The sequence below is a fragment of the Meles meles genome, chromosome 13 (genome assembly GCF_922984935.1).
Source record: "Meles meles chromosome 13, mMelMel3.1 paternal haplotype, whole genome shotgun sequence".
Lineage (NCBI taxonomy): Eukaryota > Metazoa > Chordata > Mammalia > Carnivora > Mustelidae > Meles > Meles meles.
Genome location: NC_060078.1, coordinates 38,870,459 through 38,883,181, shown reverse-complemented (window position 1 = coordinate 38,883,181; position 12,723 = coordinate 38,870,459). Strand labels below are relative to the sequence as shown.

General features: G+C 58.0%; 1 protein-coding gene across 7 annotated transcripts in view; it reads right to left on the bottom strand.

The window, feature by feature from the left end:
* Window positions 1-4,794, bottom strand: part of ZMIZ1 (zinc finger MIZ-type containing 1) — a 231,746-nt gene extending 226,952 nt beyond the window's left edge. For all 7 annotated transcript variants that reach the window (XM_046026215.1, XM_046026223.1, XM_046026222.1 and 4 more), the window contains exon 1: window positions 4,482-4,794. The gene's annotated coding sequence lies outside the window, so the exon portion shown is untranslated. The remainder of the gene's footprint in view (window positions 1-4,481) is intronic.
* Between the last annotated feature and the right edge of the window lie 7,929 nt (window positions 4,795-12,723).

Below are 12,723 nucleotides of genomic sequence, written 5' to 3'. Positions count from 1 at the left end.
TCCCGGCAGCTCCTTCCCAATAACAGTTGAAAGTAGCCGTTAGTAGGATCTGCTTGAGCACTAGTCTTCAATCTGTGGTCGTTCAAGAAAGGATGAGTCTGTGGTCTGGAGGACCCCCCCAACACCTCAAGCCCAGAGTGAGGGTCAGAAGGAGACAATTTCCAGAAAGCATGCCATGCAATAGAGCACACTGACAGAGCTGTCCACTGAAGGCAGAAGCTGCTTGGAGTGGTGAGTGCCCTGTCACAGGGGGCATGCAAGCCAAGACTGGATATAAGCTGCCAAGGAAGTAGGTTTGGGGAAGCAGCTTCTTGGAAAATGCTTCTAGCTCCCCTAAGGCAAACACCTTTGTGCTCCATTCTGTACCCAGAGCCCACCAGACCTTCAGAGGATATGGGCCAAGGGTTCCACTACTCACATCTGCCTCATCCTCACAGCAGCCAAGTGGGATCAGAGTTGTTCGGCCTTTGGACCCATTTTAAAGATTAGAAGACTGAGTCCCAGCAGGGTGAATCCACTGGTCTAAGGGAGCCAGCCTCTTGACACTTCTCCACCATCTCCTCAAGCACTGGGAAAATCCAAAAATCACGAAGGGTTTCCTGGAGTCTTTTCCCAGAGCCTGCACGTGGGACTGATTTACTCAGCCTCTCTTGATCCTCCCTGAGGACAAGGCCCAACCTCAAAATCACCCCTAGAGTTTACAGCCTAGGCAAGCCCTGCCTCCCTCCCCTCACTTTGTCAGAGGCTCTAGGGACAAAGAGCTTCCCCTCAGAGGGCGTGGAAGGAGGCCACCGTGTCCTGCTGAGAGGTCAGAGCAGTCACCAGGCAAGGCTGCAGCGGGTCCAGAGTAATTATTGCAGCCTGGCCTTTGTTGTCCACACAAAACCCGAGGAACCTCATAAAGATGAGGCTGTGATAGGAGCCCGGCAGAAGCCCTCGGGAGCAAGTTATGAATGAAAACGTATGGGACCCAGTCACAACCTGGCAGGCCTCGCTTCCTGGTTCCATGACAGAGTGCCCAGAGAAGCTTCCAGAAATTAACTTGTTGGTGCCCAAATTTCTTACAGCGATGCTTCCCCCTGAGGTGAGGGTCATGGCTGCTTGTTTGGACACGAGCCAGGGCCTGAGAACCCCGTATCCGTGGCGTCACACATGGGTACTCTTGTGACACGATTCTCAGGACACGGGAGGCCTCAGAGTGCCTTCCTTCCTTATCTACCCCCCATCTCTGTCAATAAGGGGAAAAAGTGAAGAGTGCAGCTCTTCTCAGAGGGAGCCTTCCCTCTGCGATTTTCCAGGATTAGTCGCCAGCGGGCACCTGTCCTATATGGGGGCACACCTCTGGGGGCCAGGTATGGAGAGAGTGTTGTGTTACTGTTGTGAGGGGAGTGTGTTTGTGTGAGAGAGAGAACCTGTGGTTCTGTGGTTAAACCCCTCAGTCTCTGGACATTTCTTCACTTTGCTCCTGGCCATGAAAGGAATGAGGATCCTCCTCTCTTCTTTCCTTAGGAGGAAAAAGGGACATACTGTCCCCAACCAAGAAGCCAGACATCCCTTCTTTGCAAAGACAAGGCTAGTTATCAAAGCTTCCCAGAAGTCGGGCAATTTCTCATGCCCAACTCTTCTCTGTGAGCCATATCCCAAATGCCTCAAAACCCCAATCCAAAAACGATTTAAAACTCTTGAAAACTCCCTACTTCTGCGCCCCCCCACCCCCACCACCCCAGCTCCAGTCCCTGCCACCAACTCTCCAAAGTCTAAGGTTTTTAGATTTACATGTGAAAATAGCGTTTCATAACCTCGTGACTTGGGACAAGGAGATGCTTCTGTTTTTGGGAAACAAAACCCAACCAAAATCATAAAACTTAGAAGAAAACACCATCTCTCTCCAGATGCATTCCCTTGGCCCCAAAGTCACACGTGCTCTGTGGCAGATAGGGCTTTCAATGTGTCTTTTGTTTGATGCTGGTGTTTCAACATCCTCAACTTGATGAGAGAAAGGTCAGCACAAGGCTTGGGGCATTCACAAACCACACCACCAGGGCCAGGCAGAGGGGAAGCAAGGGGCCAGGAATTCCGCCCCCGCCCCGCAACCACCCCCCCTCAACTTCTGCTCTGGATCTCCTCAAAAAGCAGCCAGGACAGAAAAAGCTAGGTGCTCGCCCCCTGGTCTAAACTTCCCCGATATCTTGCAAACAACTTTTAAACTCCCGGGACCATACCAAGGCCAGCGAAGTCAAGTCCGAATTCAACGCCAGCCAAGCTGCCCATTGTCCAACCACAGCGCCTGCCTCTTTATCTCTACCTTCAGAAAAACAATAATAAGCAAATGCAGGCACCTCTGGGAACAGCCTCTGGCCTCCTGCCCTGCCCTGTGTAACCAGCCTGTCCTCACACCCACAGGAGAGGAGGAGACAGCGCTGGTTAACCCTCTGGTCTACCAGGCCCTGTTCCCGGGTTGCAGCAGGGAGACAAACTGTTGCTCAAGAAAATCCTCCAGAAAACCCTTGGCACCAGGAGGCAGCTCCCTGCAGCTTCTGCCCAGCTCCGAGCCTGGGGGCTTCCACAGTCAGCTTCTCACTGCCCTTTTAAATCTGCAGGGTTGGGCTCTACTCTTCCCATGCCCGGGCTGTCCACCCAGGGGGCTCCAAATGGCCAAGGCAGAACGGGCAGGAGGAAAAGACTGGCCGAGCAGTGCCCTCACCCTGCCAGCCCGGCCGCCAGCTTCTTGGAGGACCTCTGAGAGAACATTTGTTTGGGCTGCCAAGTTAAATCTTCCTCCCTCATGTCAAGGCATTGGAAAAGCAGTCAGGGGAGAGGAGAAGGGGGAGAGTGGGGAAGGAGCAGCGGGAGGGAGGGAGGGAGGGAGGGAGAGAGAGAGAGAGGCAGGCAGGCAGGCAGCTCTCAGAGCCCCAGTTACTCGGGCACTGTCCAAGGAAGCAGCGGCTCCCGAGCCGGAGCAGCCTAAACTCGGGACACCCAAGGAGGGGCCGAGCCTCCAGGCCTCCAGGGTCAGGCGCAGAGTGTCAGTCGCTCAGTGCCCCAGGCTCGGGAGAGGCCCTCGCTCTGCGCCCCGCTAGAGGGGCAAGGTGGGAAAGGAAAGCAGAGGAGGAAAAAGTTTGCGGCAGGTAGAGGGGTAAGGGCTGGGCGGCCCCGCTATCGGGCTGTCCCCCAGGGAGGGGTGGGGGGCCCGGGCCAGCTGCCCTGGCGCGCTCCCGCCAGCCCGCCCTCCTGCCCGGGTTGTTTACATTCCTGGAGTGTCTTTTAAACCCAGGGCTGAGGCTGACTCTCGGCCTTCTCCGGCGGCTCCGGGGCAGTCTCCCGTGAAAATCTGCTGGCGCACAATGGCCGGGAAGGCGGCCGCCCCTCGCCCGCGCCCCCGCTGCTCCGGGGCGGGGATCCTGCCCTCCGCACCGCGCCCTCTCCCCGCCCGCCTGGCTTCCTGGACAGATGTCCCCGGCGAGGGGGCGACGCGCGCCCGCTGCCCGCGCCCCAGACGCCGAGGCCGCGCTCCCCACTGTTCTCTCCCCAGCCCAGACGCCAGGAATGTGAAACAAGCTTCCAGAACCCGCCACCCCCACCCCAGCTCCGGCCCCGGCCCGGCCCCCCAACCTCCGCCCCGACCGGCCTCCCACTCCCCCGGGGCCGCCGCCGCCGCCGCCGCCGGAGACAGAGAGGAAGAAAGAACACGGAGAAATTACTTTCGTATTTGCAACGCGCGCGCGCACACACACGCACATCTTCCCTCTGTGCTCCCCTTCTGGCCGGGGCAGCCCCGTCCGGGCGATGGCCTTAAGGTCCCTCGGGCTTCTCAAGACCTACGGGAAGCCCCAAACACACACCCCTTGGCGTTCCCCGCTAGTACCGTGCGCCGCGTCTCCCCGGGCAATTTACACACAAACAACTTAACCGCGCCTCCACCTCCCATTTACAAAAGTGTGTGTTTTGCCTGGAAATTCAGATGCACAACTTAGCACCACTACCCCTTGCCACCCCTAAATCCAGCGCCGGCTCCAGCGGTTCTCCTACACACAGGCGCACAACTTCGCGTCTCCCCGAAGGTGGTGAAGGAGACCGAGGTGGTCCTACCCGGGTCCTTCCCTCCCTGCCCGAATCCCGCTCCTGCCCGGGTGTTCAGAACGAGGGCTGGAGGCGCACGGGCAGGAGGCGGGCACAGGGTCCGCGCGCGCACAACCTTACTCACGCCCCGCACACCCGAAGAACCTCGGCCCCCGCGAGCAGCCCAAGCCGGCTCCGCGCAGCCGGGCGTTCGCCGGTCGCCTGGGCCTCGTCCCCCGGCCGCCGAGGGGAGCGCAGTGGAGCTCGGCCGCCGGCCGCTCGCCCGGCTTGCCTGGCCCCGGCGGACCCTTCAAGGGAAAAGCCCTCAGCACCCAGCGCCCCATGCTCGCACCGCAAGAGTCCGCGGGGAAAGAGAGGAAGGCCCGGGGCAAGCGGGCGCCCGGGTCTGGACCCAAACTTACCCGGCGTTGCGAGCGCCGCTGCCGCCGCTGGAGGACGCGCCGCTGCCGCCGCGGCCGCTGCCGGGCAGGCCCGGCTCGGGCCGGGAGGAGCGCTACGAGGGCGCCGAGAACGGCTCCTCTTTGGCTCCTGCTTCGCGCCGACCGGGGCTGGGGTCACCGCGCTGCGCCGGCGCTGCTCGCTTGCTCCGCCGCCGGGTCGCTGCTCGCCCGCCCGCCGCCCGATCGCCTGCTCTCCCGGGCGCCCGCCGCCGCTCGCTTTTTTAATGTCCACAGACAGTGAAAAGGAACTCGGCGTTAGGGGGTGAGTAAGTGAATCAACTCGCCCGGAGCCGAGCAAGTTGAAGTGTCAGATTACATTGGCTATTCTATTTCCAAAGGGCCCCGCGCCGCCGGCCGCTCGCAAAAGCAGGTACGGAACTACGGACGGAACGGAGCTACGCGGCACCACCGCCGCCGCCGCCGCCGCCGCCGCCAGCGCTCGGCTCCGCTCGGCTCGCGCTCTCTCAGCGCTCTCGCCGTTCACTCTCCCTCTTTCCTTTTCGCCTCTTTCTCTCCCTGGCCTTCCCTGTCCCTTCTTTTGCTTTTTCTTCCCCGCTCCTTAGTCCCGGCCCTCTCCAAGCTTCCCCCCTTCTGCGGCTCGGAAGAGCTTCGCGCGTCACCCCCCCAACCCCCTCACTCACCTCCCTTTTCTCTCTCCTTTCCTCCACTTCTCCCTTCCCGCCCCCACCTCCCCGTTCCTGCAAGTTTAGAGTAGGAGAGAAATGCTGAGCCTGGGAAGGGACCACATTGGGGAGGGGGGGAACCACCCGGCACCCACGGTACCCCCTTGGTTCGCGCGCCCGGGACTAGAGTGCACTTGGGGCCGTGAACGCTGTCAGGTAACCTATTTGGGGGTAATCGAGTTGCTAGCAAGGATCGCCCAAGCGTTCCCCCGGAGGTGACTTTTGGGGTTGTTCCCAAATGGTGGGGAGAGTAGAGGAATCCTCCCCAACACACCACAAACACCGTCATCACCAAGGGCGACGTTGGGGGAGGTTGGAGCGCGGTGTCCCCGACGACCGGGAAGGACCAGGGCGCAAGGTCTGACCCTGGCACCCTGCGCGGTCCAGAGGCCGGCGGATCCCCGAGGCCGGTCGGGAGCGCCCAAGGCCCAGTGCACTTGGGCGGGGTGGGGGCGCCGGGACCCAGGCCCAGTTCTATGTTCGGGACTACGCACTGCCCCAGGGGCCGCGGAGAGGGATGACACTCACAAGGCGCAGCGAGGCGCACCCACTCGCGGGGTTCCCCTTGCGGAGCCACCCACGAGAGCATTTAAGTGCGCACCCACCTTGGCTGACGTCCACTACCACTCACACGGAAACTCCTACACAAACAGCACACACACTCGCGCCCACACTCAGTTTTACAAACACGCTTCCACACGTGCGCACAAACACGCACACACGTACACTTTCCCTCACAAATGTACCCGTGCACACGGCCATAGCCACCGCATTTACACATACGCAACTGCACACAGACACACACATCGCCGTACAACCAAATACACTCAAAAAAACCCCAAAACATGAAACATTCCCCCTGTGCATGAAATCCTCACGCTCACGTACACACACAAACCCATATCCTCCTCCCACTCCTCTTTCACACCCAGAACCACCCCCCACCACCGCTTGTGATTTGCGGCAACCCTCAGTCCCAAATCATAATCGGCGCCCGCGCGGCGCGGGTTGGACACACACACTCGCGCGCACGCAAGCACTCTCCTCCCTGCACAGGCGGGGGAGGCTTCAGCCTGCGCCCGCTTCGGATTCCAGGTGTGGTGGTGGCTCCACGCTCCGTGTTTTGCAGCCTGCCGCGGTATCGGAGGCGAGGCGAGGAAGGGAGCTGGAATAACAAAGGCAAGTTGGGGAGAGCGCAAGGGGGCGCAGCCCGGGCAAGGCCGCGGGGGGAGCCCTGCATTGCCTGGGCTTTGCAGGCTGCGAGGGTCTCGGGCGCCAGAAGCGGGAGGTGGGGGGGGTGGGGGTTGGTGAGGGTCGAGGGGCGGGGCCGCGGCGTGACGTCAGAGAACAATGACACCGCCGGGGGCGGGTACCCAGAGGCAGCGCGGGCGGGGGTCTCCCCCGGGAACTGAGACTAGCGGAAGATGTCCAGGACAGGCTAGGGCCATTGCCTGATTGACGAGGCCCGCTTGGGAGCGCGGACGTGCCACGCAGACTCGAGGATAGTACAGGCCTCCTGGGCAGTGATCAGCGCCGACCCTGGGCCGGCGTGAAGAGCAGGCCAGAGTACCCTCGCCCCTCACCCTATTTAAAAACATCCTTCAGTGGGCATCTCTGACCTCGGCTTGAACTCCTTCAGGGCCGGCTAGATCACTCCTTCCACCACCGAGGGAAAGGAAGCAAAATGAATTTGCCAGCCCTGAATTCATTCTCAAGGCTTCGCTAGTCTGACAGCCCGTGAACTCAGCTTGGATTCCTGAGGGCTCAGAGGGCTGCAGCTCAGGTCCACAGGGGCCTGGGAGGGAATCCGGGAACCTGCTTGATACTCCCAGGGGAAATTCTGCCGCCCCAAGGCCGGTAGGTGCAGGGGAAGGCGCTCCTTTCCGGGGCCTCAGTCTTTAGACCTGTCACATGGAGTGTAACCAAGCTTCCCATTTCTGCACAGGTGGCAGATATGTACCCCTGGGGAAGGTGGATGGCATGAGAGCCTTCCAGAACTCTCAGGACACCAGAGGAGCATGGTACAGTACATTCCTGTGGGAGTACATTCCTGAGCCCCTCCCCCTCGGCCTCTGGGTGGCCTAGGACCCTAAGTCAGGACATGGGAGTAGCTCCAGAAACCCCTAAAGGCCTGACCTAGGGCTGGAAAGTGTAATTCAGCTGGCTGAGTGGTGGCTGGAGCCACGACTGCTCCCTCTGGGAAATCTACAGCATCGCAGTAGCCAGAAAGCTCCCCGCCCCCCAACACCACCCCAAGTCCAAAACCTCAGGATGGAGTTTCCGGGTTTAAGAGCCTGGAGGGCAAGAATCCAGCCTCAGCCAAGACCTAGATGGGTCAGGATGGGTCAGGATGCTCTCCATTCAACATTTCTGTCCAAATTCCTCACTAAGTGACAAGAGTTCCCCACCTCCAGGAAATGGGGAATGGAGGCAGCCTTGGGGGTGATCACTTATGTTCAAAAGCTCCTGTCCAGAAAATCCCCCACTCCACCCCCACCCCTAATTTACATCTGAAAATTAGCATGCTACTACAGAGAGCAGAGGAGCCAAGCCCAGGATACAAAGAAGGCTTGAGCTAAGGGTAACTTCAGCTCTTCCTATCTGGGCAAGCATGACAAGATGGCAGCAAGTCTGAGATAACTTACCTGGGCCCTGGGTCTGCCCAGGCATCCCGGGGATCCTGGCCTCCAGTACTTGGGACTCAGCCTTTGCTGTCTCTATTCATCCTTCAGAGAAATAACAAGGCTGACTGGATCCCTGTGGAGTCTTGGAAGAAGTTATGACTTATTTAGTACCTACTGTGTGCTGGGTACTATGGTGAGGGCCTCTTAGCATGAGCTCATTGAATTCTCACACTGTCTTGAGTTAGATGCTCTGTTACCATCTCCCCTTCAGAGCAAACTATACTTGGAGTCCCTTGGTCAATCAGGATTCAAACTCAGGGTCTTGTTAACAATGTTTCCTGTTGACATCTTAGCCCAGCTCTGCCTCCTCATCCATAGACTCTCTGTGTGGTTCTGGACAAGTTGCTAGCCCTCTCTGGGCTTCTTTAAACCAAGGGTGAGGTCTCATGGCAGTGGCCGGGCCTCTTTGGGGATTATGTGTCCTGAGCCTCCACCCTCCTGGCCCTGGCTTCTGTGGGCCTGGAGAGTTGGGGTTGAGGCAGAGGGGAAAGTGCTTTCACTTCCCAGCCACTGAGAAGACAGATGCCACTCGGCCAACGCGGGGCAGAGAAATCACATGGCCCTGGAGGCAGCTCAGTGCTTGGGGTCAGCCTGTGGGTGCCCGTGCAGGGTCCTGCCCACACCTATCTTCAGAGTAGACTTACATTTTATTAACTGCCTTGCCTTCCAGGAACCATGAGAGGGAAAGAAGGCCATGGCTTAGGCCTGGGCCTGGGGAGGGGGGAGCCAGGAGGTCCAGGAGGCGGGGAGGAAGGCAGTGCAAGAGGCTGTAGGTCCTGGGGGGAGCAGAGAACCCGTACAGGATGTAGTGACTATGGCCTCCTGAGCTGGAGGCCCTCAGTGGACTGGGCAGCAGGGGACCAGCACATGTGGGGGTGAATTTTTGTCTCTCTAGGACTGCCTTCTCTGTCTCCAGGATTCACCCCGGTCTCCCCAAAAGGGAGCCTAGGGACTAAAAGGGCCGGAGAAATGTCACCTTGTTGAGAGCTTCCTGTTTCCCAGGCATTCCTCATTCCATCCTCTGCATAAGCCAGAAGGTATAATTCCCCACTGAGGACAAAGGCTCAGAGAGGTTAGGTGACCTGCTTAAAGTCTCACAGTTATTTGGTGGGTGGGGCTGGACCTCAGGGTTGAGAATGAGGACTCGCCTTCATTCATCACCAGGTCATGGTACAGACAAGGTGACTTTTTGAGCCCTCTGGGGTGGATGGGGGAAAGACTCACCTGCCAGGGGATGATCGGGTCCCCTCCCATGGTAGTGAGGTCATGGGGAGTAGATTTAGTCTTCACACCTTGGTGGATCCAGGAGGCATCTGGTCCCTGCCCAGCTCTGAGGCAACTGTGTTTCTAGAGGTGGATAGTTGGGCCCAGCAGAGAGTAGGTGTGCCCCTCATCACAGCAGGGAACCCTGGGATGCCTCCTCTCTCTATGACAGTCAGGTTGCCCACTCCATTCTCTGAGGCTGCACCTGCCCAGCCGCCTAGCCTTGGCTCTCCAGATCTTTCCACCAGGTATGCCATCTTCTCAGTTCCCATCGTGGCTCTCTGCTGCATGGTTCCAGACCCAGCTAGCCACCACTCCCTTCTTCTGCTGAGAGGCCCAGGAGAGTCAACAGAGAGTCTGCTTTGGGAGCTGGGACACCCTTGCTCCCAGCCCACCACTGTCCGACTTGCAGTGTGTCATGAGCGCCTCACATACTCTCTCTGTGCTCCTGTTTCCCCATCTGTCAAGTAGGACAGTATGGGACATGAGATGTCCAATGTTCTTCTGGCTCTGATTGAACACTTACTCATGAGCTATAGTGTACTTCAGGGTTTGGGGGGGCCCTGCTTTGGGGAATGCCCTCAGAGTGTCTCCTTTGGCTGTGTAGGGAAAGGAAAACATGTGTATACAGAGAGGATCGTCCAGGACTGTGCGTCGGTCATGACCTTAACACCTTGCTTCCCAAGGTACCACCCGTCTTCTGAGCCTTGCAATGGCCCTTTCTCCAGTGACGAAACTGAGCCTGAAAGGAGGTGGTGGCTTTCCCATGGTCACACAGCTGGGAAGTGTCAGAGTGGGAACAAGAACCAGGTGTCCCAACACAGGGCTCTCTTCTCTGCTCCAGCGCTGCCAGAGAGCCGCCTGGGAGCTAGGAGGTCCAGCACTCCTGGGGGGCCTGGAGCAAGCAGCAGAGGAGAATGAAGCCTCCTCTGTCTACACTGGCAGCTCCAGTAGCCTGAGGGAAGGGTCCCTCGTCTTTGGCACTGGAAGGGGTAGGAGAAGATCCCAGAGCTTCCGTGTCTTCCCTCCTCACCTGGACAGCAGTCATCTGGCCTCAAGCTCAGACCCCCTTGCCCTGCCGCATGCATGTAGCCATGCTGGGTGGCTTTTAGAATTACTAGCATTCTATACATGCTCCTAGCTCCTCATGTTCTTCCTCCCTCCTGGGACACACCCCTTGGCCAGTGTGTCCCCAGACTTTAAGGCCACATCCACGGCCACATGCTCAGTGGCCCACCCCATACCTCCAGCAGCCGTGCTGTCTACCTGGTCTCAGCCCCCACGTGCTGCTGCCCCTGCCTCCCCCATCATCATTATCACCATAATGATTACGTATTAAATTTCCTACTCTGTGGCAGACACCGAGTGTCTCATGCCCACAAACTCCTCTCGTCTTCACAAGAGCTGATTTTTATTAGTAGTAGTAATGTCTCCAATTTTGGAGATGAGGAAACTGAGGCACTGGGAGTTTCGTCTCTCCAGCATGACACCTCACTAGGCTGGCAAATTATTTTGATGTGCACCCATCTCCTCCCAGGCTGAGAGAAGTTCTCCCAGGCCAGAAGCTGGCTTACTTCTCTATCCGATCACCCAGCATAGTGCCCGAGTGACTGACAGGCAGTCAAGGGCAGGGGGAGATGCAAGGGGCACCTAAGGATAAGCCCGGCCCAGTCCTCCAGGAGCTGATAGGCTATCAGAAAGGACCATCCCTAGCAAATAGCCCTCTAAAAGTCTGGGGAAGGAGGGGATTTGGCATTGAGTGGCATCTGGAAGGCAAGCTCTGCTGGGGAAACGACCAGAGTGAGGCATGGACATGCCCCAGTCCCCCAGCAAGCGTGAGGCAGCAGCAGGCTGGACCCCAGGCTCCCAGAACGATGTGCCTTCTTGCACCTTGCAGCCAGCTGTGGGGGGCTCCCTGAGTCTGTGCTGTTTTTCAAGGACACACGGTCCCAGACGCCTTCATGATGCTGAGCTGTTCAATGAGTGGCTCTAGTTCTTCTCTCCCCTCTATTAAAATTTTTTTTAAAAAGAAGAAGAAAGAAAGAAATCCAGGCATTGTTCCTGATTGCAGCTGGTGCCAACTAGAATCCTGCCGAACAGAATGGAGCCGAGAGCCCAGCAGCCAGGGGCCTGGCTGCTGACACAGGGCCTTTCTATTTTGCTTTCCCCCCGGGGGCCCAGGCTGACGTTTCGTCCCCGCCATGGGCACCCTCTCCACCTGCCTCCCTGGCCCCAGCTCTGAGTCTCCCACTGCCCTCACCCCCTTTGCAAAAATCAGATGCCACTTGGGAGGGCTCTGGAGCACTGCCACCCCCTGCTTTCCTGCCTCATCATCCACAACCCAGAGTGAGCTGGACCCCCTCCCTGTCCCCCACTCTACCGGGGGGCGGGGGGGGGGAATGCCTGTCTAGGAGAGTGGCAGAAATCCTTTCTCCACGGAATCATTTGGAACACTGGTTTGATTTCAGAACATACCAGGATTTTCCATCCCACCCCCACCCGACTTGGCAAGTGCCAGTCCAAGCTCACCCGTTAAGGCAATTTGCAGCAGGGAAGGTTTGGGGGTTGGGAGGGGCGGGGTAGGTGGCAACAAAGAGCTCTGCAGGCACAGAAGTGCTTTCTAAAGTTCCTGGTTTGCCTGCTGCCTCTGCTTCAAGAGACTTGGTCTTTGGAGGAAAAGGATTCCCCAAACTCTCCCTTACTGCCTTCATTTCAGCCTCTGCTCCCTGCCCCTTTAGAACCTTGAGTTCCGTTTGGCAACATCCCCCACCTCTGTTCTCCAAAGAGCCTGTCTGACCCAGATTACCCCAAGAATCAGCCCAAAGAGAGCAGCCACCTGGCCACTATCCCATGTCCACTGGGAGCCCTGGGGCTTGGCCTGGCCCTCAAAGCTGGCTTCCCTAGCCTCCCCTTTCCTCCTCTGGGTACAGCATTCAGAGTTTGTAAAAAGCACTTTATGTCTTACCTGAGTGCCACGAGGCAGGCAGAGATCGCACAACTCACTTTGTAGAGAAATAAACTGAGGGTTCAAGGGGCCCAGTGGTTTGGCCAGAGTCATACAGGAAGGGGCAGAATTGGTATTTGAACCCCAGTCTTCTGATTTCATGTCACTAAGCAGGTGTGGGGACCTGAGTGGTAATGGTCTCAGAGGTTGGCTGTCATAGGACAGGATCCCAGACGCACTGATTCATCTCACAAACATTTATTGACTCTGCAATGTGCCAGGCACAAAACTAGACACTGGGAATCTGACGGTGGACAAGACAGATAGGGTCTCTGTCACAGAGCTTATATTCTATTGGAGGAGAGACAGCAAACGGACTATGCAGGAAGGTGTCCTCATGCCCACTAGCCCAGCGCATGTGCCCTGGAGCGAGCTCTGGCTAGGAGGCTGGAGACACAGGTTCTCATCCCAGTGTTGCCCCAACTCCCTGTGCAATGCTGGACAAGACTTTCTACCTGTGAAATCTGCAAATGTGAGGCACCTTACGCATTTCCTCAGGTTCCTGCCCTACTCCCAGTCTCTGAGTCAAGTGGTTAATGATTTCCTAGCATGAATAATTACTCTGATTA